Source organism: Equus asinus, chromosome 7, assembly GCF_041296235.1.
Source record: "Equus asinus isolate D_3611 breed Donkey chromosome 7, EquAss-T2T_v2, whole genome shotgun sequence".
Taxonomy (NCBI): Eukaryota; Metazoa; Chordata; class Mammalia; order Perissodactyla; family Equidae; genus Equus; species Equus asinus.
The window spans coordinates 74242529-74267986 of NC_091796.1; the positions used below are offsets into that span (position 1 = coordinate 74242529).

At 46.1% G+C, this 25458-nt stretch overlaps 1 long non-coding RNA gene and 1 pseudogene across 1 annotated transcript; one reads left to right on the forward strand and one right to left on the reverse strand.

The window, feature by feature from the left end:
* The first annotated feature begins 874 nt into the window (after positions 1–874).
* On the forward strand, positions 875–14529 carry LOC123287120 (uncharacterized). Its single transcript, XR_011504624.1, has 3 exons — positions 875–1267; positions 4204–4336; positions 7611–14529. It is a non-coding gene; the product is annotated as an uncharacterized lncRNA (long non-coding RNA).
* Positions 14530–14541: 12 nt separating this feature from the next.
* LOC139045699 (large ribosomal subunit protein uL23-like) lies at positions 14542–16089 on the reverse strand (annotated as a pseudogene).
* Positions 16090–25458: the final 9369 nt, after the last annotated feature.

Consider the following 25458-nt stretch of genomic DNA (forward strand, 5'->3'; position numbering starts at 1 on the left):
CCTAGACTTATTAAAAGTTCTCCCCTGGGGGCTGACCCCGTGGCCGAGTGGTTAAGTTCATGCGCTCCGATTCAGCGGCCCAGGGTTTGGCTGGTTCCGATCCTGGGCGCCGACCCAGCACTGCTCGTCAGCCCGTGCTGAGGCGGCGTTCCACATGCCACAACCAGAGGGGCTCACAACTAGAATCTACAACTGTGTGCTGGGGGGCTTTGGGGTGAAGAATGGGGAAAAAAAAGAAGATTGGCAACAGACGTTAGCACAGGTGCCAATCTTTAACTAAAAAAAAGAAAAAAGTTCTCCCCCCAAATTTCCTAGCATCTCCTGCCTGCCTGGTGCCTGTCCCTTCAACCCAAACTCGGAGGCATTATTTAAAGTGGTCTGTCGGGGCTGGCCCGTGGCTGAGTGGTTAAGTTTGCGTGCTCCGCTGCAGGCGGCCCAGTGTTTTGTTGGTTCGAATCCTGGGCGCAGACATGGCACTGCTCGTCGAGCCACGCTGAGGCAGCACCCACATGCCACAACTAGAGGGACCCACAACTAAGAACATACAACTATGTACTGGGAGGCTTTGGGGAGAAAAAGGAAAAAATTAAAAAAATAAAATAAAAAATAAAGTGGCCTGTTATTTAAAAGCAAAATTTCTAGGACTGTTTAGCTTTCTAATTCACTTTAAAATTAATTCAATTTCTGCATATAAAAATTTTACATTGTCATTAGGAAAATTGCCAGAGTTTCCTACCATGTTTATCTATACTGTCACCTCACCAATTTCCCTGCACCAGCCCCTCCTCACTTCTGTATTATTTATACCCCAGTTTGATGCCCCTCCCACTACATTCACATTTTAAGTAGGAAACTCTTGAAAGCTTGGCCATTTTAAAACTCAAAGGAAGTGTACCTCCAACAGTGAGACTCAGGCTGTGTGACAGATGGTAGAAAGAAATATTTACACGAAGGCTGTGGCTGGGAGGGCAGACACGCTCACTGTTGCCGTAGGTGAACTTGTGTTGCTGCCTGTTGGACACGCAGGCACAACGTGGCAAAGCCTCCATCAGTCCTGACGTGTCTTCCTCACAGCAAACAGCCGCCACCTTTAGTTACTCCTTGGGGACCACGATTTTTCTCAGCCAGCCTCCTTCACGATCTCCTCCAAAGTGCGCTTGGCTCTCCCGGGAGAATCGCAGCTGAGAATGACAGCTGGACGGTTGCACCTGGCTCACCAGCTTCGCACACAGCTTGCTTTCAAGGAAGTGGGGCAGCAAACTGGCAGGTAGGTGATGGGGTGGTGGGACAGGTGCGTGAAGTCGAGGATTGGGAAGAATCTTCCCTGGGTGTTAGTGGAAGGACAGATCTGTGGGGGGCATCACAGCGACGGGCTTGGGAGTCAAGGGCAACTGGTGACATGGGGAGAAGGGAGGCAGCAGCTCTCACTTCTGCCATTTTCACGAAAGCCTACCTTGCTTATGTTTACTAAAATGCTTCAAAAATAAAATGTAGGAAAAGCAAAAATTTTTAACAAGTTTAATACAGGAAGGTGTTATGGTCTTTCTGCCCCTACAAATTTGTCTCCTCCAGGGGTCTCCAGGCAGACCCTGATGGGCTCTCCCCGTGTGGGAAACACTGCCACCTGCTGGGCATTTGGAGACTGTCAGCAGACCCTGCTAGTCAAACCGAGGCCCACTTTCCCAGCAACCTGTGTGTCCGCAAACTGGGCCACCAAAGCAGGGGCGCACAGCATCCAAGAGCTGTGACTGCCTTTCCCAGTGGCCCCAGGGAGGAATTACTCAACCGATCAGAAAATAGAGATAATCAATTCGACCTTGTTCTTAACCTTTAAGAGAAATGTATTAAATTAAAATTCTAATACTTGCCTTCTGAAATGATTTAATTTGTCCTACAATTATATTACCTCCATAGAAATGAAAACAAACAAAATAGCGTTGGATTATATGAGCAAAACTGTCCTTTTGCCTAGCTTCCCCCTTACCACCTATGACACATGAGGGGAGCCTCTGTTCCATATCTACACTATAGGGTTGTTATAAGGATTAAAAAATCCAGCACTTAGTAAATGCTCAATAAATGGTGGCTCTTATGCTTAATTTGGTTCTAAAATTCTATGAAACTTAGAAAAGTGGTAACATGTTAACCCATTATTAACCCAATACTTCTTCCAAGAATGTTTTTTAGAGAATCCTCTTTGTGCTCTTCCGTTGGGGTCCAGTCCTAAGTGAGACGTAGATCATAGGAATCCTCTGTCCCAGCCCTACCCTCTGTTGTTCCGAGGTTACCCTACTGCGCCATCTTGGTTTTCCTGAAAAAAACAAAACACACTCCCCAACACACATGCACACCAACAATTCTGACCAGAATGTGCCCAGAAGAGCTGCAGTGGACACCATGGGGGAGGAGAAAGGCTATGAGGATTTTTGGGCGGGCTTTTGGAGCCCACTTTGACTTTGGCACCTCCATCACCTATTTCTGGCCTTAGAATTTTAATCTAAGCCACTGATTGAAGCCCAGATATGATTCAGCAGCACATGGGGAAAAAAATCTTAGAAATACATTGAATCAAAACAAAATGAAAAAAGAAAAAGGCCATCTAAGGGAAAAGCCTCTGTGCTGGAGGTGGGGGTGGAGCACCGGGGAGGGGCCGTGAGAGGTGAGACAGCTGCCTTAGGGAACAGCTAAACATTTGCTAAGGGAGTGATAGAGAACAGAGGAGTGGGGAGAGAGAAGTGGAGAGGAAGTGCAAATAAAGTTCACTAGAGCTGGGAGATGACCTCCTGAGCCCATTCTTCATTCCACACACGCTTCCTACCCTCCCTCTCTGTGCTAGACTTGGGGTGGGGGCGTGAAGTGTCACCAGATGCAGCTCCTCTGGAAGGGAAACTCAGGCCTATGATTGCTCTTTGGAGGTTCAAAGCCTTGCAGGACTGTTCCTGAGCCTCAGACCGTGACAGACGTCATCAAACACTCTTCTGGCCTGTGTGAGAACAGGCAGCACTCCATTCACACTCATTTCTCTTTTGTTCGCAGAGGAATAATCTGCACAAAACATGCAGTAGTTTTGTGCCTGGCTTTCCAGCTGTGGTCTCGGGGGAGACATTATGTTTGGAGCATCCCAGCTTTGGAATCCGTTGACCTAAACATTATCAGATGTGTACTCAGAACCAATGAAATTGTGTTCTGTGGAAATATAAAACAAGGGCACTTCTGATTCCTGCAAAAGCAGTTAACTGTCTTGTATTCATTGCTGACAGACTAAAGACCACCCTCAAATTCAGCCAGCCAGGACTCAGCAGTGCCCAACATGGGCCGTCAGAGTTCAGTGACTGCGTTGTGGGCTTAGGCATTGTGTCAGTTCATGAGCAAATTAGATTAATTGAGAAAGTAAGTCATTTGTGTTTGGTCACAGCAATTAGACAAAATGTGAGATCACAACATTATGAGAGCAAAAAGTTTGAACCAGTCCTTCAAAATATGAAGCAACTTGTTGGGGCTGGCCGCATGGTGTAGCGGTTAAGTTCAATGTGCTCCAATTCAGTGGTCCAGGTTCATGGGTTCAGATCCTGGGCATGGACCCAAACCACTCGTCAGCCATGCTGTGGTGATGACCCGCATGTAAAGTGAAGGAGGACTGACACAGATGTTAGCTCAGGGCTGGTCTTCCTTAAGCAAAAAAAGAGGAAGATTGGCAACAGATGTTAGCTCAGGGGGAATCTTCCTCAGGGGAAAAAAAAAATAGAGCAACTTGCTGATGTGTAACTTCAGCTTTGGGTAGTTACAATAAAAATGAGGGGTGGGTGGGAGTACAGTCTGCAAGTTCATTAGGAGGTGGGTGGCATGTGCTTGATTTCTAAGCCAATCTAAAACCATAGAAACATAAGCATAATTTGGAAAACTGTGGAGCAGGATTCCACCATGCGATTTCAAGGCAACATTTTGCATGTGATCTACGATCCCCTTGGGGCCATATGATTATCCAAAGTAACAGAGAGTAACTGTTAATGTAGTCTTTTTCCAACTAGAACATTCTGAAGGACTCCTCAAGTTATAAATTAGCTAAACACTGCTAAGACTTGGAGAGCTTTAGAGCTCCTTGCAGCATAGTACAGTGACAGAGTAACCCCAGGGACGTTATATCTCAATGCAGAGTGGAAGAATCTGCTGTGTTCCCTAAAACTCCTTTCCTTTTCTTCCCAGACCCCCGGAAAGACTCAGTTTCCCCACCTTGGCTGCATTTAGGTGTGGCTGTGCGACTGAGTTCTGGCCAATGAAGTGTGAGTGGGAGAGGCCACTCACTAGTTAGAAACGAGTCAACATCACTGGGTACAAGGTCAGTATACAAAAATCAATTGTATTTCTTTACACTAGCAACAAATAATTTGAAAGTGAAATTTCAAAAAACAGTTCCATTATCGATAACACCAAAAACGAACCCCCAGGAATAAATATAATAAAAGATGTGCAAGACCTCTATCAGAAAACTATAAAACACTACCAAGAGAAATTAAAGAAGCAGGGGAAAAAAGGAGTTACATATCTTGTTCATAGATTGAAAGAATACTGTAAATCTGATAAATCTCCCCAATTTTATTTAGGGGATTCAGTTCAATCCCAAACAAAATCCCCACATGAGTTTTTGTGTGTAAAAACCGACAAGGAAATTGTGAAATGCAAAGTGTCAAGAACAGAAAACAATCTTGAGGAAAAACAAAGTAGAGGATGTAAATCACTGATTTTCAAGCTACTATAATTAAAACTATGTGGTATCAGTGAAAGGATAGACAAATGGGCCAAAATAGTAAAATAGAGTTCCCCAACTCAACCCACACATATATAATCAACCTGATTTGCAGCAAAGGTACAGTGCCACACAGCGGAGAAAGGAAGATCTTTTCAGTAAATGGTGCCAACCCATTGAATATTCAAATGGGAAACACCCTGACCCCTACATCATGCCAAAGACATAAATAAATTACAGAGAAATCATAGACCAAAATGTGAAAGGTAAAACAGCAAAGCTTTCAAAAGATAACAGAGGAAACACAGAACATCTTCATGACCTTGGGATAGGCAAAGATTTCTTTAACAGGACTCAAAACATACTACTCATAAAAGAAAAGATTGATACCCGCTATTTCATTAAAATTTAAAACTTTTGTTTATTTAAAAAAAATGAAGGGAGTGAAAAGGCAAGCCACAGAGTGTGAAAATATAATTGCAATCCATATAATTGACAAAGAATTCATATCCAGAATATATAAAGAACTTCTTCAACTCAATAAGAAAAAGAGAGACTATCTAAAAGAAAAATCAGCCAAAGATTTAAACAGGAAATTCTCAAAAAAGAATACTAAAGTGTCCAACGAGGCTTTAAAAAGGTGCTCAATAACATGAGTCATTAGGAAAATGCAAATTAAAAACACAATAAGATACCACAGCACTCACACCAGAATGGCTACATGAGAAAGACAGACAATACCAAGTGCTAGCAAGGATATGGAGCAACTGGCAGCCTCATGCAATGCTAAAGTTGGGCATGTAAATTTGCAGAACTACTTTGGAAAACTATTTGGCAACATCTACTAAAGTTTTATGTATGCACGCTCTGTGACCCAGCAATTCTACTGCTCGGTACATACACAACAGAAATTTATAGATATGTGCATCAAAAGACACATTCATAATAGCTTTACTGATAATAGTCCAAACTGAAGACAATCCAAATGCCTGCCAGCAGTAGAATGGATAAACTGTGGTATATTCATGCAATGGAGTATTATACAGCAATGAAAGAGAATTAATCGCTGCTTCAAGCTACAATATAGATGAATCTCACAGACGTAATATTGTATCAAACAAGTGTGTGTACCTTCCCTATGCTCTCTTTCCTCACCTGCCAACTAAAATGATAAAGACTCCGAGGATCTAGAAGAGGTTTGAGCAGCAAAATAGAGCTTGGGGGACCCTGAATGATCATGTGGCCAGGAACACCCCCTTTGTGCTGTGACGTCAGTGAAAATGACTTTTTGTGTTAAGTCACAAAATCTGGGTTTAATCTGTTTCAGCAGCCATCATTTCTTACCCTCAGTGGTAAACAGGGCAATGTATAGTTAAGTGAGAACAGGTGGTACCGTCAGAATGTGCTGGAGAAGCTCATAAGAAGGAGAGGCCACCAGGAGCTGGTGTTGTCAGGAAAGGCCTTTTCCCATATACAAAAGCTGGAAGTCAAATGGAGAATGGGGCTTGGGTAAGTTACAGGAGAAATTCTTCCAGGTAGACGCAGTGGTTTGGGGCCTGATGCCGATGGAGGACAAATGGAGAGCATGGCGTTCCTGCAGGTGGAAGAGAGGTTGGGGCCAGTTTCTGCAGGTGCCCCTGTCATCTGCTGAAGGATCTGGGAAAAGAAGGGTCCATGACTATTCTTTCCTCTGTAGATCTGTGACCCACAATTTGAAATGACAGATCTGCTCAGCTTACACATTCAGGGCAGTTTCAAGTGAGATGTATGTAATTCCTTTCCTCTGACAACATGCTCTGTTGTCCCTCTCTGTTTCATAATTGTCTACTTTTAGGAGAATTTATAGAGCCTGATGAATAGCTTAACATTTCTTCCTTTGAATTTCCAGATGTTCTGACCAAATTCCAACTTCCAGTTGGACGTTCCCAGCCCTTCTCGAGGGCTGTCTGGTAATTTTCTAATCCTCCCTGGGACATTCCTGTTTCCTGCTGAGAAATAAGAAAACAACAATGCTTCCCTAAGGGTGGTCTGCTTCAGCCCTGGGCCCTGGGATGTCCATTTTAGGGAAAGTGTTTACAAGGGTATAAAGCTCTGAAAGGAAGCGGGCCTGTGAGTCTCCTGGGAAAGAACATGGGCCCCCGCCATAAGGATTTGCCGCAGAATTCTGCTGCATTCCTCAGCGGGACAGACTGTTTAGGAAGTTCACTTTGATTAAAATATAGCTACATGTAAGTGTGTGTGAGTGGGTGTGTGAAACAGATCTGAGAAAAAGGCAGGCAAAAGTAAAGGGAGTGAGGGAGATAAGGAGAGAGGTCACAGGCAAATAGTTCTCTCTCGGTGCAAAAAGATTTCTTCGGTACACTTGAATTTTTTTTATTATGGAAATATTCAAACATACACAAAAATAGAGAAAATAGTGTAGTGAACCACCACGTACCCATCATCCAACTTCAACAACTATTAACATTTTGTCAATCTTTTTTACCTATCTGCTCCTCTCCTTTTTTTTGCTCTAGAACTGGGAATTGGCAAACTAGCACCCACTGGGCCAAATCCAGCTTGCCTCCTGTTTTTGTAAATAAAGTTTTATTGGAACACAGCTGCAACTATTCCTTTATGTATTATCCACACCTGCTTTCACATCACACCAGCAAGGCTGAGTAGTTGGACAGACATTGTATAGCCCAGGAAGCCTAAAATATTTCTATGTGAACTTTTAGAGAAAAAGCTTATACTGGGCATCATACCATTTCACTCATAAATGTTTCAATATGAGTCTCTAGCAGATAATGTAACTGTGGGCCTCCAGGACCAGTGCAACTGACCTCGTCTCTTACCACCAGAGTGATTAAGAATTGCCTTTCAGAAAGTGTGCAAAGTCACATAGCCAGGGCATGTGCAAAAGAAGAAATCGTGACCTGAAACGACTTCAGAACCAAAGATCCTCCTTCCCATGGAACCCAAGGACCAGGATATGACTGGAACTTGAAAGTCAGACTCTTCTCAGAAGTGAGTGGCCCCTCATTCAGGAAGATCTGGTGTTAAAGTTCCTTCCCCACACTGTCATAAATATTTAAAACCTCACCATACATGCTTGAAGCCCACCAATCAAAACCTGTCCCCCCAGTGTTTCCCTGTGCCAGCCTGTTCTCTCTAACCTCTTAAATATCCCCCCAAGTCCTGAATCGGGGAGAAAGATCTGAGGGCCCACGCCCCCTGTCTCCCTGCAGATTGATCTCGCAGAATAAAGCTGATTTCTCCCCCAAAGGTTGATGCCATAATTAATTGGCTTGTTTATGTGCATCGGGCAGAGAACCTTAATTTTGTGTGGTAACAATAAGAGCTTTATTAAAGCCATATCTATAATAGAATTATTATATCTAGCAAAATTAATAACTCCTCAGTCTCATCTAATACCCAATCTGTGTTTACAATTTCCCTATTACTTAAAAAACTGTCTTTTTACAGTTAGTTGTCTCTTTCACATCATGATCTAAACAGGTTCACACATTGCCTTTGGTTAATATGTCTCTGAAGTGTCTCTTAATCCATTGTTTTTTCTCCCTTACCTCCCTCCCTCCCCCTCACTGCCTTCTTTTGGTGACATGTATCTGTTGAAGAAACCAGATCATTCATCGTATAGGATCACCGCAGTCTGGATGCGGCTGGTTGCATCCTCACTGCATCATTTAACATGACCCCAGTGCATTTTTGTGTCTCGGCTATGTGTGGTGACATGGGGAACCTCCATTGCCCTTTCCGTGGGAGGTGTGTGGAGAGATGCGGAATGAGAAATCAGTCTATTCAGACCCGGGATTGCCCCTCCAGGATGGCGAGGAGAGCGTCAGTTACAGCTATCTGTAAGGCTCTCGTAATGTAAGCCAGCCCCAGGAAGGGTCCAGTGCTCCTTAACTCAACCATGTCTGAACTTATGTTGCACAAGGGTTAGAATAAAATAGTATTAACGTGAGGAACGCCAGTAGAGTAATCAAAGTAAGAAACAATGCTATTGACAGTGACACACCGTTTATAAAAATTAAAAGTACAAAACAAATCAAAACACCCCTACCTATGGGACAAGGACCCAAGCCTCTTCAAGGACCTACAGCGAACCCTTGAGGGAATGCCTTTGGGGAGGAGGCAGGGAAGGGAGAGGCCGTTTGAGGAAGAGGAAAGGCCAAGCAGGAGGGGATGAGGTAGGGCACTGACCCTCGATGGTGGGTTGCCTGGAACTGGAGAGGAGGAGTGACAACTCTGCATCAAACAAATAGACCATCCGGGAGGGGGTCTTCTCCTTAAAGGAGACTAGGCTATATGGTTGCCAAGAAAAGCCAATGCTTGTTTTGGAGTGATTTGGTAGTTTTTTTGGGAAAAGTGGTGAGCAGATCTGTCACACCTCTGGCTGGTGAGGAGACTGAACTGAAGTGGGATCCCCCACTGTGCGGCCACCTGTCCCTCTAGAGTCACAATGGCTTAGCTGAGCAGCCTTCACTAGCAGGCGGCAAGAACCCAGAAGAGGCCTCCTCCTATGGGCAGTGGCAGAGTTTCCTGAGGGGAGGATAAGGAGCCCTGGATCAGGGCATGTGCAAAAGGCAGCTGCCTGGAAAGGGGAAATCGGGGAACAGAAAGAGAAGTTGAGAAAGCCACCCCACAGGATGACCTTCCTTTGAAGGCCTAGGTCTGCAACTGTTATGGGTCGAATTGTGCCCCCACTCAATGACATGTTGGAGTCCTAACCCCCAGCACCTCAGAATATGACCTTACTGGGACACGGGGCCTTTACAGAGGTAATCAAGATAAGGTAAGGTCATTAGAGTGGGCCCTAATCCAATATGACTGGTGTCTTATCAAAAGGGGAAGCTTGAGACACGTACACAAGAACAGCACGTGACAGCTGTAGTTATGCTGCTGCGGCCAAGAAGCAGGAAGACAGCCTTCCCTACAGCCTTCAGGGGCTGGGCCTGCAGACACCTTGGCTTCGGCTTGCAGCCTCCAGCACTGGGACACAACAAATATCTGTTGTTCTAAGCCACCCAGTTGGTGGTGCTTTGTTCTCACAGCTCCGGGAAACTGATGCCGCCACACTTTTCCCTTGTGTTGTTTGAGAAGGTGCCAACATTGTATAGTTAGAACCTCTGCTCCTCCCATGGTGTACTGTTCTTCTCAGAACCACCTGACCATCCACAGAAGATGGATGCACATCTCCTTGGCAGCCCGAGGAAGACAGCAAGGCGGTTTGCACGCAGGTGACACCATCAGGTGTCCTGCCGGGACACTGGCGAAGTGCCACAGCCCGCAAGGATAGGGTAGTTCCCAGACCCAGGCATCAGAGGTTATGGGCAGCAGCAGATGGACCCATGGGGCTGCTGTCAGCAGAGAAGATTCTCCTGAATACCAGAAGAGCAATTTTCTGATTGCTCACCTCAAAGTTACAAGGGATGAGATAGGCAGGAGAGAGGCTGCTATACCTGCATCATGTAAAGTTATAACACCCGGACCCCAGAGTGTCTTGTCCTAAAATTCTCACAGCTAGACCCACAAAGCTGGGCAAGAGGCTTGAGGTTGTGAATCCTTGCGTACTTTCTTAGTCAGTTATGTGGGAGTGACTTTGGGAGAGTAAGGGCAGGCATCAGGATGCAGGGAGAGGCAGGCAACACAAGGGGAATGTTCCGGGAAGGTTAGAAGGAAGATGACAAATAAGGTGCAAAAGCCACGAGACTGACCCTTGAACCAAATTCTGAGGAAGGAGCACACAGTCAAAGAAAGTGGTGCAGATGAACCGCACTCTGGAGACAGAAAGCTCCTTGCCCAGAGGCAGGGACCATGACCTTGAATGGCTGGGTCCCCTGCTGGAGGTCAGACTGGGATGCCTAGGCAGGTCTGGAAACTGGACGGCAGTGCAAGCTGTTGTTTTGATCCTCTACCATCCCCCGCCACCCCCCAGCCCCTCTGCTCTGAGGGTAGGCCGTGCCTCCTTCCTTTGAGGAGCTCCATGTGGTCTTGGTGAGGCACCTATCACAGTCCCCTGCCTTCCTCTCACTACAGCCCAAGGGATGGGCCTGAAACTCAGGCCCAGCCACTCAGAGCCCTTCCTGGGTGTTCTGTCTTCTAAAGCAGGAAGTTCTCTTCTGTAGTGTTGCCAGACTGGCATGATGTGAGCCACGAGCTGCCTATAGCCATGTTGAACCTGGCTCAGTAACAGTCTCATCGCCGAAGGATAGTGAATCCTGATAACAACATAAGGTCACTCGGTTCCGTCCCCACCCAACCCATGGACACAAGTATGAGAACTAAAGAAAGAGGCTGTGAGTGAAAATGAATTATTTCAGTAAAATCGCCGTAAAACTGGAGGGCGAGGGCAGCACACTGGAGAGGAGAGAAGCATCTTTTTGCCACTTCTTCACAGAGCAGCTCCCAGCTTTGGTCCAGTGAGTTCTTCAGAGGCAATACCAGCGCCCGGTGGGAGACTTTGGTGCTTGGCCAGGAGCACTGACCCCTGGTGGCAACAGTGGTGCCTGGCAGGAAACAGTGATATCTCGAAAACCATTAGCAGTAGCCAAGGAGAGACAGCAAAACAGCACCCAGGGAGAGTCATACCTGCGTGAGACCTATTCCTCTTCTCCCAATTCACAAACATGCTTCTATTTTCCTATGGGGGAGGGAATGGTTAATTTACAGAAGATTCCAGGTCTTGCTTCAGCAGGAACGGCAAGAGCAATGAAATGCACATATTACTCTCCCTGTGTCCCCTTTTGTATTCATGGGCTGAGGTGGCCTGGGAAACTCAGGTTACATCTGGGTGACCTTAGTAAAGCTGGGCCACCTTATAGCCATTGTTTGAGTTATCCATTGCTGCACAACGAATTACTCTAAGACTCAGAGATTCTAAAATAACAGTAAATGTTTATTATCTCACACAGCTCAGTAATTTGGGAGTGGCTTAGCTGAGTGGTTCTGGGTTGAGAATCACCAGTGAGGTCGCAGCAAGCTGTTGGCCAGGGTTGTGTAGGACCCACTTCTTGACTGGGGCCAGAGGATCCACTTCTAAGAAAGCTCACTCATATGGCTGGAAAATTACGTTGGCTGTTGGTGGGGGCCTTGGTTCTTGCCCACGTGGACTCCTCCACAGGACTGCTCTAGTATCTTCACAACACGGCCGCAGACTTCCCTGAGAGCAAGTCGTCCAACAGAGCAAGGTGGAAGCTGCAGTGTCTTTTAGGATATAGCCTCAGATGTTCCACTCTTTCCTTTCTGCAATATTCCACTGTTACACAGTTCATCGCTATGCAGTGTGGGGGGATGGCACCAGGAGGCAAGGCTCGTTGTGGCCTTCTTGGAAGCGGACTGCTACAGCCAGTCTCAGCATGGTACCATATTCAAAAGAAGCACCTGTTTCACATCCAAAAGCACTGAAAAGCAACTAGAGTCTATACTGAAGTCTCCAGAAGGAGCAATTACATTGCAGCGTGCCCAGCAAAAGTTCTAAAGTTCCTCTGCACTCGTCTATTTCCCCAAGTCCCACTCATCACTCAAGTGCTCTCCAAAATCTCTCTTCCAAACTTACTCAAATCTTCGCATCTCTCCTGTCACCCCTCCCCACCTCAGTTATGTAGATTGTCAACCTCTGTCGATTCTCAACTCTCTTCTTTGCCTTGACGCCCCAGGAACCAGGTAGGCAGCCACAGACGCTCGAGCAGGGCACCGGGAGTGGGGATGAGGGGAGGCTGGGAAGAATGGTATGCTCACATTTTGTGCCTGTATCAGATTTATGGCCTAAGAGCCTAGAATCTAGTAGGTACTCAATAAGTGTTGGTGAATTAATAGATAGCAGCATTTAACAAATAGGAAATTCAAAATGAAAATGCTGGTATTCAGTGATAATACACAGCAACAAGGTAATGGAACACAAACATGACATGGTACTATCTTGTTTAAAAATGTGCATGATAAGGACAGGTAACGTTGCTACTTTTCTGTGTATGTAGTTTTTGTGTTGTCCTCGGAATAAGCCTCTTGAAAGCAGGATCTGTGGTGGTTTCTTTGTTTTTTTGTTCTTTTTTTGGTGAGGAAGATCAGCCCTGAGCTAACATCTGTGGCCAATCTTCCTGTTTTTGCCTGAGGAAGATTGTCAGTGAGCTAACATCTATGCCAATCTTCCCCCATTTTATGTGGGACGCCACCACAGCGTGACTTGATGAATGGTATGTAGGTCTGCACCCAGGATCTGAACTCCCAAACCCTGGGCCACCAAAGTGGAGTATGCAAACTTAACCACTATGCCACGGGGCCAGCCCCAGATCTGTGTTTTATTCATCACTATATCCTCAAAGCCTGGCAGTGCCTGCCTTAGGGTAGGCAAGAGTTTTGTCAGTAATTTATTGAACCCTTACAATGTGTTCTCCAGGGCCCATACATATATTAACTCAATTCTCATAGTAACCCAATGAAGTAGGTTATATTATTATCATGTCTGTTTGCCGGATGAGAAAATAAGGCACAAAGGGGTTGGGTAACTAGCTGGAGAGCACAAAACAAGAGCTGGGATTTGGAACAGGGCAGTCTCGTTCTAGAGTGTGCAACCACTGTCTCCACCACGTCTACGGGGTTTGCGGAATTGAATTAAAGTTGAGTGAGGGGATCTGTCAGACCTCTTCCAGGGAAAGCCTGTAAATTTACACCAGACACATCTAGGAAAATACTGAGGAAGTCCTGGAAACTGCCAGTGTGCCTTAAGGTGAGTCATGGAGAGCAGGGAGGAAGTCACAATGCCCCTGAGGGCGGTTGGTTTCGAGAAGGATGAACTATGTCTGGAAAATCAGTGAACACACAGATGGTTTTTAGGGCAGTGAAAATACTCTGTATGATACTATAATGGTAGATACATGTCCTTATACATTTGCCCACACCCATAGAAGGTACACCGCCCAGAGTGAACCCTAAGCAAACCGTGGACTTTGGGTGATAATGATGTGTTAGGGTAGGTTCATCACTTGTAACAAATGTACCATTCTGGGGCAGGAATGTTGATAATGAGGGAGGCTATGCACGTGTGGGGGCAGGGGGTTATGGGAAATCTCTGTACCTTCCTCTTAATTTTGCTGTGGAATCTAAAACTGCTCTAAAAAAATAAAGTTAAAAAAACATTATCAGCAGAAAAAAAAATCAATGAACACAAATAAAGCCAAGCAGCTGTGTTCACATTAGTGTCAAAACAGAAACCCAGCTGGAGCAGGAGCCTTTCCACCTGTCCCCCTTGCCTGCGTGACCAAGAGCCGGGTGAACATTCAGCTGATGCTGGGCCCATCACAAGTTCTATAGCTCTGGTCATCACTAAACTCTGGTATGTTGGATTCGTGTTCAGTCTCATCTGGCTGTTAATGTCTCAGTGAAATTTTTTAAATTACCATGGAAACCAGGAAGCAACACTCCTATTTGGGGAACTAACTAATGGAAAGTTTTATAAAATAAGTAACACAGCTTATGCTTCAGCAATGGGATTTGTGGCTCTCTCCCATGTTACACAGCTAATGTCCACCTCATTTCGTACCACATAATAGTATACTTGTAGCCTTCCGAATTTTGAAACTGCACAATTATTGGAGAAGTTTAAAAAGAATGAGGATATAGTGATTTCCCAAATATATAAAGAAAAGAGTTTGCACTGCTGAAGCAAAAGAAAGCAGAGTTATGGTAATGAGAGGCGGTGGTGCACCAGGGTGCAACTGGGCTGGCGTCGGGACACGTGGGTTTGAATTTCAGTTCTGCTATTTACACACTCTATGTCTTTCCACAGGGCACTTAACCTGAGTCTTACGTTCCTCACCTGGAAGTTGAGAGGGTTGCCCTGGCTAATCCTCAAGGACCCAGCCAGCCAGAGGTCTGAAGCCAGGAGAAACGTGGTGCGGGTTAAGGTCGTGGCGCCAGCTTCCACACGGTTCGTGTGCACAGTGAAGCCCATGAGAAGTGTTCTGTTTGGAGAAGCAGCTCCGACAACTGGGAGCAATGCAGTCATCTGCAAAGGAAGCAGCCTTCAAAAGTGCTCCCAGCCTGTTGTCCCAAGAGGAAGGAAGGCGTGAGCTCGTTTCTGAGGGCAGATCCGCCCTGAAGGAGCACTAACTAATTTTCCCTTTGCCCCAGTTCCTTGAACTCGTTCTCTCTCTTTATTGTGCATATTTTTCTAAACACCTCAAATCCTTTTATGGAATAAAGTTAGGATATAAATATGTTCATTTTTAAAAAAATCCTGAAAAGTGAGTTGCTTCAAACTACCATAGAACTACCATATGACCTAGCGATGCCACTTCTGGGCATATACGCCAAAGAATTGAAAGCAGAGACTCGAACAGACTTTGGTACACCCGTGTTCAAAGCAGCATCATTCACGATGGCCAAAATGTGGAAACAACCCAAGCGTCCATCAACAGATGAATGATAAAATGTGATACACACACAGTAGTATATTATTCAGACGTAAAAAGGAATGAAATTTTGAAACATGCTAAAACTTGGAAGGACCTTGAAAACATTATGCCAGCAATAAGCCAGACACAGAAGGGGAAATATTGTATGATTCCATTCATAGGAGGTACCAAGAATAGGCCAATTCATAGAGACAGAAAGTGGAATAGAGGTTACCAGGGGCTGGGGGACGGGAGAAGAGGGAGTCATTTAACAGACAGAGAGTTTTTGTTGGAGATGATGAAAAAGTTTTGGGTGTAGATAGTGACGATGGTTACATAACTTTGGGAATGTGTTTAATGCCACTGAATTGTACACTTATGAAGTGTTAAAATGATAAATATTGTGTTATATATATTTTACCACAATAAAAATAGTTTTTTATGGTGAAAAAATTATATTTGGAATTGGTCAGCTGGACTCAGTTCAGAGGATCCCAGCTCTGTTGGCAACATCCAGAGCATCAGAGTCAGGCCAGTGGCACGTATACCTTCTCTCTGTCAGGCCGGATTGGGGTGTGGACCTTGGCCGCATCAACGTCATGGAGCATCTTCACAGCCTGTTCGATCAGCGTTTCTGGGACTTGACATCCACAGTGAGCAGTGTGTTGCTGTCTTTTATCTTCTTCACAGCTGACTTGGTGGGGGGGTAACGTGATGATGAGGTAGTGGTCAAGCTGGTTCTCCTGGGGGCACTCTTCCGGGGGTATTCGGGCTTCCTTTGGAGGCTCAGAATCTTGGGCCGTCGGAAGGTGGGTGACGTGCAGATATTCTCTTTTCTGTGTGGCTGTGGGTGCCTTTCAGCGCTGCTTTCTTGGCCTTCAATGCCTTTGCTGTGGCTTCCACTTTGGGAGGTGCAGGGGCTTCCTTCTTTGCTTTCAGCACCATCCGTGTGAAAGCGTAAAAACAGTTTTTTAAAGTGAGCTGCTGTTTGTGCTTCTGTTAAAAACTTTTTTTGTGCGTGTCAATTGGGTCTCTGTAAAGTGCAAGGGAAAGGGGAGGAAATGAACGGGGAGGCAGCTGCTCCATTGTGAAATCTGCCTGGAAATCGCAATGACTGAAACGTCGGGCTGTGTATGTATTTGTGTGGGTTTGGGAGGATGTGAGGAGGACGTGGATCTGAGAAAGGGCAGAGAAAGTCAGAAAGGCAAGAGGGAGCCAAAGACTGAACCACAGAGCAGCTCCTCCCCTGAGAGGATCGCTGTCTCCAGATCCCAGAATCACAGAGCCCAGCTTGCTCCTGACTCAGCAGCTGTGGCCGAGTCAAAGTCTGTCCTTCATCCTCCTCCCAGGAACGTCTGGTGGCCATCCTTCCAGAGCTTTTCTGCTCCTCTTCACCATGGTAGGTTTTCAAATGGGCACATTTCTTCCACAGATAACAGACTCTGAACAGAATTGGGAGGTGACCTCCCATCTCTTCTTAGAGCTACCGTTGCTTACACAACCTCTGTGACTTGGGGTCCCTGTCCGTAATACACAGGTCACACTCACTATTACCTTTGAATAGCAGTAAATCCTTAAACGTGCACAGTGCTCGACAATTTGGAGAACACTCTGGTAGGCTGCGCCCCAGATGTCAGCTCTGTGGGGCCAAGGATTCCTATCTGTCTGTCCTCTGCTGTTTTCCCAGCACAAGGAACCATGGGGCCATGCGGCAGACGCACAATCAACTTTGCCTGACTATGTGACGAGCCGCTGTCTCATTTAGCCCCCAGAGCAAAACTGTGAGCTATTTTTCTCTTCATTTTACAGAGGAGAAAACTGAGTCTCAGCAAGACTGAGTAATTTGCCCAGTGACCCGGGATTAACACAGGTTGTTTGGCTCCAACTCCACTGAATAAGAAGTACATCAAAATAAGGGGCCGGCCCCGTGGCCGAGTGGTTAAGTTCGTGCGCTCCGCTCTGGCAGCCCAGGGTTTTGCCTGTTTGGATCCTGGGCGCGGACGTGGCACCGCTCATCAGGCCATGCTAAGGCGGTGCTCCACATGCCACAACTAGAAGGACTCACAACTAAAAATACACAACTATTTACTGGGGGGCTTTGGGGAGAAAAAGGAAAAATAGAACCTTTAAAAAATAAACTTATTTTTAAAACACCTATGAAGGTACACGAAGCAAATACTTTGAGCCCCTGGTTGATGCTGTCTCCTCCCACCCACTTTTTCTTGCCTCAAGCTTTCCTCCCCTCTCCTCTATCAGCTTCATTTTTTTCTTCCCAGCATCCAGCGTGCTGCTCTCCCAGACATTCTAGAATGCCCTTGTGGGGTGTCACCCTCCTCTCCAAATGGCTTGTTGAAGAATTCCCTCCAACCGCTCACATTCTCTCCCTAGGAGGAATCCTGGCAGACACAACCGCTTGTGTCCTAACACTTTTCCAGGGATATTGTTGGTCCCTTGTATACCAGATCTGGCCTCTGCCCTGCTGGCCCACTGGTCAAAGTGTATCAAAGGGTTTGTCAAGTGGGGCAGAATTCCAGGCTCTTGTAATCTTCCTTCTCAGGATATGACTCCAGGTCTTTGGTTAAAAGTCCCTCTGTGTTTACAAGGAATGGACAAATTGATGTCATGCACCTCCTAATATGATGCCCTAAAAAGAGCACAGCATCATTTTTGTGGTATTCTGCCCCAAACACAGAAATCATGAGGAAGCATCAGACAAACCCAAATTGAGAGGCATGCTGTAATGCAACTGACCTGTGCTCTTCAGAAATTTCAAGGTCACGAAAGACGAGGAAAGCCTGAGCACCTGTTTTAGAATGAAAGAGACAAAAAGGACATGACAACTGAATGCAACATGATCCCGGTGTGGATGCTGGACCTCTTGTGATGTGACTGAGACAGTCAGCGAATCTTGAATGGGGCCTGTGATTAGATGGTATTACTGAATCAGCGACAATTTCCTGATTGTCGTGGTTGAATGGTGGTTTTGTAGGAGCATGTCCTTGTACTTGGGAAATACACACTCAAGTGTTAAGTGGGAAACAGTCTCTCTGCCTTTGGACGCAGGACGACAGCGAAGTGGGTAAGAGGACGCTTACCCGCTTTGAAATCCAACACGCCTGACTCGCATCGCAGGCCACGTCTCAGTGCCCTCACCTGTAGAGTGGAGCTCACACTAGACCTACTTCCGAGGGTATTTTAAGAATTCGATGAGATACTGTTTGTAAAGAGCTGAGCCTGGTGCCTAGCACATACCAAGCCCTCCACGAACTCTAGCTGTCTTTATTGCCTGCACGTGTTTCAAGGGGATGAACCACTTTTATTGTACTAAACACTGGCTTTCCAGCTTAGTGGCTGTGCTTCGAGAACGTGTCACCGTAATCATGGGCATTGTTGTCTTTGGGACCAGCCACTGGTCAAAATTATTTTCTTTGGCCTGAATTCAAGTTCCCAAGTTCAAGCATTGACGTCTGAAGGAAAGCTCCAGCACTGAGCCCCTGCTTCGCAGTCTGGTTTCCTGTTCCTTGTGGCGGCATGCGGGGGCTCACTTCTGTCTCTTCCTGAACAGCCTGGGGCTTGATTGAATTTCCTCTTGGCCTCTGGAGGGCGTGACTCTGGATCTGGAGGTGGTCCATCTAAATCTCCTCGTTTCAGAAACTCTGGAAAGCAGTCAATTACTCTTGGCCAGTTGCTTCTGCCTCAAAGCTGGCCATCAGTTTCCCTTAAATGTAGGCAAGCTGGATTGGAGATGCATGTGGGAGGCCAGACCCCTGAGGGTCCGGGTATGTAGCCGCTGGGAGGGGAAGTGGCTTTTCTCCAGGCCAGACATTAGAGCATGTGGTTTGGGGCCTCCTCTGCCTCATCGTCTAAAGCACCTGTTTAGCAAGTCCCCAAAGGAGAGTGTGTCCCTAGATTAGGGAAGGTGTGCTCAATTTTCACAGATTTGATAGCAAAGCTTTCATTGCAATTTTAATCTTCACTCTCTTTAGAGACCTATGCAACTTGGTCTTTCAGGTATCGAATCGTCTAGATAAAAAATTTTTGAACTAGGTCTTGAAGCAAAATTATTTAACCATTTGTTATCTCAAGATCTCTGTTGGTTAGGAGTTCAGACCAAACGCAGTAAGGATGGCTATTCTCTGCTCCATGCTGTCTGGAGCTTCAGATGGCAGGCGTTGATGCAGGCTGGGGGCTGGTGTCATTCAAAGGCTGCCTCCCCCGCATGTCTGGTGATTGATGCTGGCTGCCAGCAGGGGCCTCTCTGGGGCTGCTGACAGGAAATACACACATGGCTTCTTCATGTGGCCTGTGCTTCCTCACAACATGGTGGCTTCTTTCTAAAGGAAAGTAGCCAGAGAAAAAGAGAGCAAGGTGAAGGCTGTATTGCCTTTTATGACCTAGTGTATTAGTCAGAGTTCTTGAGAGAAATAGAACCAACAGGATGTATATGTATATATGTGATTTATTTTTAGGAATTGGTTCATGTGATTATGAAGTCTTGCAAGTCCAAAATCTGCAAAGCGGGCCAGCAGGCTGGAGACCCAGAGAGGAGCCAATGCTGCAGTTCAAGACCAAAGGCCATCTGCTGCAGAATTCCCCCTCACTTGCAGGAGGTCAGTCTTTTGTTCTGTTCAATCCTTCCACTAATTGGATGACGCCCACCTACATTATGGAGGGCAATCTCCTTTACTCAAAGTCTGCAGACTTGAATGTTAATCTCATCCAAAAACACCCTCACAGAAACATCCAGAATAATGTTTGACCAAATATCTGGGCACTGTGGCCCAGCCAAGTTGACACCTAAAATTAACCATCACACCTAGTTTCAGAAGTCACACAGCACTACTTCTACCACATTCTATTGGTCAAGGCAGTTACAAAGGTCCACCCAAGTACAAGGGAAAGGAACATAGAACCCCCCCAACTCAGTGGAAGAATGTCAGTGTCAGGTCATAAGAAGAGTGTCTGGAATGCGGTATCTATTGGTGTGGCATCTTTGGAAAATAGAATGTCACAAATGCCCAACTGTAATATAAGGGAAAAGGGAACCAATTTATAATAAAATATTACGTCTTTCAAAATATAACTTCCCAGGTGTGGCTGCACCAGAAGTTCCAGCAGAGAAGTCTGATGTCCTGCACCTATACACAGCATCGCTTTGAATGTGAGCACTGCAGGTGCAGCCTCTACAGGCGTGTTGTGTGGGAAACTCAAAAAACACAAGTGGAGTTGCTGTGGGTGGTGTGACTTTCCAAAATAGTGAATACTGTAAAATTTGGCATAAGACAAAGTACAATTCTCCCTCTGTTTACATGGTAGTTGCATTCCTGGGAGTGGGGTGGGAAATCTGGGCATATGAAACTATGAAAAAAACACATTGTGTTTATGTGTAAAGTGGAGTTAGGTTTCAAGGCTCAAAACACTATAGATTGTTTTCTCCATAGAAATTCTCATGGGACATTCAAACATCGCATGAGCTACAGGACAATTCCTGCAGAACTTTCCAGCGCATTGCAGGAGGACTCCTGGCCTGCCTGACCTCTCCCTGTTAAGAGCCAGTAGTGCCCTCCGCAGCACTGAGACAACCAAAAAGAAGCCCCCAAAAATTTCTGAAACACCTCCTGGAGGGCAGTAGCACCCGCGTTGAGAACAAGCGCTGTAAAGGAAGGGAACAGAGACATTCTGCAGATGCCTGTGGAGAAAACAGGGAGAAGGTCTGGGGAGTATAGAAATGAACCAACCAGTGACAAAATGGAAATGGAAGGCAAAAAGTCCCATGCCACATCTGATAGGTGGGACCACCACATGTACGGGGGGTTGGAGAGTCTGGTCCACCCCAGAGACCTCAGGGAGGCACCAGCCTGCTTCTCCAGCACCAGCACCGGCCAGGATCAGCCAGAGGAGAGCCCTTTTCTACAGGTCCACTGTCATCTACATGGAGGGACCCTAAGCTTGTAGGATGTTTCCCACACCGAGGGTGAAGCATGAGAAAGAGCAACTGGAGGATCATACTGTGTTCTTTTTGATCATTGCACCCCAATACTTGGGCCTTTCCTTGGTTAAGGATGAAAGACAAATCTTAGGCCTTACTGGGACTGTTTGATAAGAACTAGAAACTTCGAGGAGCTCTCTGTTTTCTTTTTAAACAAAGCTTCATTCAGCAACTTCTCTATGTCTTTTAAATTCCTACCCCAGGGTCTTTGCACCCATCCTCTGCCCTGTTGGAATGCCATCTCTTTCACTGAAAACCTGTGTAGAGCCTGTCCATCCTCAGTCCAGTTTCCTTCATGAAGTCTGGAGTTCTCAGCCCAGCCAAGAGAATTCTCTTCCTCCTCAACATAACTCTGTCTCTTATGGCGGGAACATTCATGGGACCCTCAGGTGCTGCATCTATCTTTTATCAGGCTCTTCTCTCTCACTAGGTGCTTTCTTAAGGACAGAGACTGATGCCTATTTTCCTTTGTACCTCCCCACAGCACCTAGCCCAGGGCTTTGATCAAAGTACAAGTATTTTCGATTAATTCAACAGGAATGAAACTTTATAAATTCTACCACTTGACATATGATGATTTTAACATCCTGAGGTCAAACTAAACTTTCACATCACTGGGAATTAATTGGCAACATTTTCAGAGCTTTTCTTCTTCCTGCTAGAGGCTGAAGAGTTAACTTTCATTTTAAATAGTAGGACATTGATTTTGTTTAAACGAATGCTGGGAACAGCTGCAGGGAAGGGAAGCTGCAAAGGCAGGGGGCAGGTGAGGAAGGGAGTGAATCCTCTTTGGCCTGACAGAGGCATGGCCCCGAATCCCTCTTGAGGAGGAGGAAGCCAATGTGAGAGTTTCTTCGACAACGTCAAGGGAGTTGTCAAGAACTGTCATCCTCAAACGTTATGACCTGTTCCCTGCCCACATTTCCATGTCTAAGCATCCCCATAAATCATTCCAGACACTACCCCTGTATGGAGTTTCTCTGCCCCCAGATGGTGAGGACTTTCAGAAACTGAATCACGAGAACTGCTTCACTTTAGTTTCTTGGGAGGCTTTTTTGGTCTTGCAGGCTCTGGATTTGATGTCTCAAGAGCGTCTGTGTTCTGGTCCTGTCGCCCAGTTCAGTCCCCAGGTTGGGCTCCCTGCATTACAGTTGAATAGCTGCCCGAACTTCCCTTTTTGGCGTTTGTATGAGTGTGCTTAAAAGTCTGTTTTTTAATGCTCTGTTTTGTGCCTTCTTCTGCTGAACTGTATGCTCCATGAGGGCAGGTGCCAGGCCCGTCTGGTCCGCCACCGTGCAGGTGGTTCCCGGTGGAACAGCAACGTAGGTGTCAGTTAATAACTACTGAGTGGAAAAATAGTCTGGAAGGTCCTCAAAAAGCTAAACATCGGGTTACCATATGACCCAGAAATTCCACTCTGAGGTATATACCCAAGAGAATTGAAAACATGTGTCCACACACTAAACTTGTATGTGAATGTTTGTACCAGCATTATTCATAATAGACAAAAAGTGGAAACAAGCCAAACATCCATCAATTCATGCATGGGTGAATCAGCTATGCTGTATCCATGCAATGGAATATTATTCAGTCATAACGAGGAATGAAGTTCTGATATGTGCTACAACACACACGAACCTTGGAAACGTTATGCTAAGGAAAACAAGCTGGACACAAAAGGTCAAGTATTGTGTGATTTCACTTATATGAAATGTCCCGAATAAGCAAATCCAGAAGGATAGAAAGTAGATTAGTGGTTGCTAGGGGCTGGGGGTAGGAGGAGGTGACAGGGAATGACTGCTGATGGGGTTTCTTTTTGTCGTGATGGAAATGCTTTGGAATTAGAGAGTAGCAATGGTTGCATAACATAGGAAATATACTAAAAAACCTTGACTTGTAAACCTTAAAGTAGTGAATTTTATGTTACGTGAATTACATCCCAATGTAAAAAAAAATACCGCCATAAAATATTTATATTGATTGAGTGGACAATTCATCACTGAAAATGATGCAAATTTGGGGGCTCTGGCTCAACTCCAGGCCTTTCTGGATTTTCCTGCTAGCTATGGTTGGGAGGAATAGTTGGCCCCTGCAGGGTGAGATGTTGGCACTCTGTGTGGAAAAGGTGTGGCCGTGCCTTATCCGTGGCTGTGGGCTGGCTGCCGGCACTCCTGCTGGATATGGTCCGTCACCAGCAGTTTTATTACCTTCAAGAGAGGAAACAGGAAAGGGAGGCTTCCACCCTTTTTTCTTAAAACTGATTTCCCGAGGTGTGTCAGATCCACAAATACGCCCTAGATATGGAGGCCAAGTACATCATCGCAATCACATGGGGACGGGGGCAGGTGGCAAATACTCAAGGTAGAATTTTGATGTCTTGTATTCTAGGCTTTGGAAGTTTACAGAAGAGGTGAAAGAAAACCGGTTGGAGCTATCTGGAGCCGTGGCTTAGAGCTGCCATGAGTCCAGGAGATGTGCTATGCCTGTAGTTCAGACCCCAGCAGGGCATGTGTAGGGACGGGGGACCCTCCTCACGTGAATATTCTCAGGGGCCCTTGTCAGTTTGGTTGAACAAGGGGCATTTTCAAGGTTTGTCCTCGAAGATATGGCTCCTCTGAACGAGCAGGGAAAGCTGATCCTTTACCAGGTTATCTCTTCCTCTTGAGAAGCAAAGAGATTCTGAGAAAAAAACAATTTGGAAAAGAGTGAAACCACTTTTGCAGGAGAGACACAGTCACACCTGGAGCTGCACCGGGTCCCGGCCAGGGCCTCCTGGAGGTCGGGCCTGACCCGCTGTCACGTGCATGTTTTAAGGCTCCTAGTACTGAATATTAAAATGTGAAGAAATGGCTCCCCCGACCCCAAAAACAGTTGCTGAGAACAGCGGCATATTTTAAATGTTTACATTTAACAGGTTAATACTGTTACCACGGAAAAATACAGTAAAAGTAACTGCTTTTACAACATAATCCCAGGACGTACTTTAAATATATTACACGCGGTGCCCTATTGGCAGTGACGGAACACGGATTTTGAGTTCTATCCTGAACGTCACCTTCTTTCAATCCTGCATCTGGAGATAATCTCGAAAGACAGAGTGTGGAGCCCTTTGTGCACTGTGAGACCAGAGCCCAGCGCCCCTGTCTACGCCACCCTCAGCCCTAAATAGGCCCCACAGGCCGAGGCAGCTGCTGCTGTTCCCGGGGTTGGGGCGAGACGGTGCAGTCTCAAAGCCGTGTTTTTGTGCTGATGCCAGTTCTTATAGGGACCTTTCTCTTCAGTCAATAAGCAGTTTGCTCTTAAGACCTTAGCACTCTTTCTGGCCAATCCACATGCTTGTTTGCTACTGCCCTGAAATGCCTGGGTGTTTTTGTGGATTTTGTTTTTGTTTAATTTTAGTCAAAAGCAGTAGCTCATTAAAAGAGAAAAGGCAGTAATTATTCATTCCCCAGCTGCAAACAACCAAAGTGTCAAGCAGGCTCACACCTCAGCCTTCCGAAGTCTTGCGGGTTGGGCTGGCTCCTGTGAAAGGGCGTCTGTGAGGCCTTGGCCTGCCCGGGGCCCCTCATGCATCTCTTTTCCCGTAGCCTCAAACCCAGATGGCCACACCCTCAGGTGACTTGGTAGTGGAACTGTGAGCCCGAGGACCCACTAAGGACTGACCTTGAGAAATCTGGGAAAGGAGGGTTTGGCTTCTTTAGAACACTTTTAAACAAGAGTGACGGGACACATGGCATTTCAGATCATTGCAGAGGTCAAGCTGGAGTTCCCTGAAGGAGTCCTTGGATACTACGTCTCTGTGTGGGACACCAATTTTGAACTGCCTTGCCATCTCCCAATTGTAGCAGTCAGGGAACATTCCAGAACATCTATCATGTACCAGGTATTAATCTAAGCACTTTTCACGGCATCGTCTCATTTCATCTTCACCACAACCCAGTGAGAGAGCTACTATTCTCATGCCCATTTTACAGATGAGGAAACCAAGTGTAGAATGTGTAAGCACCTGCCCCAAATCACACAGCTAATGATTAGCAAAGCTAGGGTTTGGAGTCTGGTCCATCTGATTCCAGAGTCCAGGATCTCAGAAGCCCTATTTCTGGGTTTCTAGAGAACTTTCCTTTTCCAACCCAACTTTACTTTCCCCAAGGCCCTTGTGTGAACAGAAAGTCCACTTTACATTCCACACAGCAGTGAAAAGAGGGCTCCTACAATGTGGCTTTGTATGCAAACCACGGGGACGCGCAAAGCTCTGAACCAAGAGAGCAGAGTGGCAGGAGGTAGGTCTGAGCCCTTGTGAGACCAGCCTCCCAAACAGGTCACCC